This window comes from Ceratotherium simum, chromosome 15, assembly GCF_057802395.1.
Source record: "Ceratotherium simum simum isolate JZ-2026a chromosome 15, ASM5780239v1, whole genome shotgun sequence".
Lineage (NCBI taxonomy): Eukaryota > Metazoa > Chordata > Mammalia > Perissodactyla > Rhinocerotidae > Ceratotherium > Ceratotherium simum.
This window is the reverse complement of record NC_141914.1, coordinates 10818789-10821097: the sequence shown is the minus strand read 5'-3', so window position 1 is coordinate 10821097 and position 2309 is coordinate 10818789.

Genomic DNA, 2309 nt, shown 5'->3' with positions numbered 1-2309 from the left:
AAAATTTCTGGCATGAGAAATTGTGTCAGTTCTTCCCAGGCTCAGCTGGAGTCCGGCCTCCTTAAGGAAGCCTCCCCAAACACTCCAGCCCGTGGTGACTTTGTGCTCATTTGAATGCATCACCCCCATTAGTGTTTCTGTAGGTTGACAGTTGTAACAAGCACCTCTAGTGACCTTGTCACATCCCTTTGATCCACCTCTGATTTCAGCTGCAGCTCTGTGGAAGGGCCCGTGCAAACTCAGTCTCACCTCACTCAGTGGGCATCCCACCTCACCCACCTCAAGTGCACTTGCTCACAGGGCTTTCCCAAGACAAGGGAGCTCATGCTGTGCACAAGCTCAGCCTGCAAGTGTGGGAGAGCTATCGTTCCTGGGGAAAACCCTTCATCAGTGGGGTGTGGGAACCAGGGATAAATGCTGCCACCTGACATTTCTATTCTGTATGCTTCTTAGAGATCCTGAGAGAAATGAGCCCCCATTATCTACACAACAACCTCTAAATGACACTGTTATATTGGCTTTTCCTCTTTTTCTCGTGCATTTTCCCTTCTCTCTCACTCTTGCTTCCTGGGACCAAGTCCAAAATAGACTGCCTGACCCAAGTGCTTGCCTCAGGTTCTGCTTTGAGAGAAACCAAAACTAAGACAACAGTTTTGCACTAGTTTGCATTACCCTTGTGTTTTAATTAACTCAACCTTTTAAAATTTTGATATGTCTTGCTTCCATGACTAGATTGCAAGAATTTTTTATACATTGTATCATGCCTTGCATATGGTAGATTTCTATTAGTAAATATTTGTTAAATAAGAAGCTCCAGATGGTATATGGAGATACTGTCAATCCCTTTGAGAACTCCTGGTCACCCAGTGTCCATATTTCTGTAAAAACACTGGGTGTTCATCTACACTGGTCTAGGGTATGGACATCTGACATTCTTTATGTCTACCCCGCATCTGAACTCCTTCCTCATAAAATGGGCAACCCTCGTCTTAAGCACTGAAATACCAGCAACTCACTTTCCTTGCATCTATGTCATAAAGTCCACCGATCAGACTCACCCACTCTGGACTCTGGATCAAAGTCAGGATGTGAAGAAGCAGGGACTTCTCAGAATCCATCTTGGTAATGGTGCAGTGGCAGTTGCAGTGGGAGCCACATCATGAGGCTAGTTCTGTACCATGTTTTAGTGTACCATGCCTGGCACGAAAGCCTCTAATCCTGGCTCTGCAGGCCTCTGAGAAATTCCATGAGCTGTTAAATATTTTTAAAGTTAAGGTCATTTTTCTGAGTAAATTAGCCAGAGTGGCAGTTGGTTGTTTTCAACCAGAACTTTGATTGATCCGTCTTATACTTCCAAGGAGCCTTGATAATTATTTTGAGTTGCCCGTAGGAAATGTATAGCAGACTCCAATGACAAGTGGGGGATGTGGTCCAAAATCTCTTGGGAAATTCTAATACATTCCATGAAATTATGTGTTGTACCTAATTAGAACACCCCAGAAACCTTCTTAGTCCTCATACAACACAACCTGAGAACTCTGGATGTCTAAGATACTGATTGAGAGGATAAAAATGCAAGTGTCATCTGTTGTGGCAAGCAAGAAAAGTAGAATGTACTGGAAGCCAAAAGAATGGGATAGGGAGGGACACATTGTAAAACTACCATTTATTTCCTTCAGCTCCACTGGAATTTCTGCCAGATATTTCACAAACATAAAACACACATGAGCGTGCACCTACACACACACACACACACACGCACACACACTCCTCTTCAGCAAAGACAGTATTTCATATTCAAAAGACAGTTGACTATTAACATGCCTACCATCTCTAAGCTAGGAAAATTAATGTTAGCAAACAGGATTCACTTGCATGTTGAGAAGAACAATCTCTTTAATGAAAATCATAAATAATAAAAGACCTGTAAAGGCTAGGCCAATATGGACACTATACATTTTATCAGACAATCATACAACAAATAAAGCAAAACCATATTTATTATTAGTTTTTTTTTAAGAACATAGCTCAATTCCTCCAAATCCCCACCTCGCAAAAATGCCTGGTATTTTCTACAGATTTTGAAAATATATTAATGTTAACTTTCAGATTATCAAATAATGGTTATGTTATTATATTTTTAGAAAAAAATAAGTCACACTCTACCTCATGTGATACACTAAAACTGAAATAATAAAACAGCCGGGACTGGATAGAAAAGGATAGAATAGAGGTGGGACTCCCTGATGTCAGGATGGGGAGAAACTCTCTTAACATAAAATCAGTGCAAGAAACCCTAGAAAAAAGAT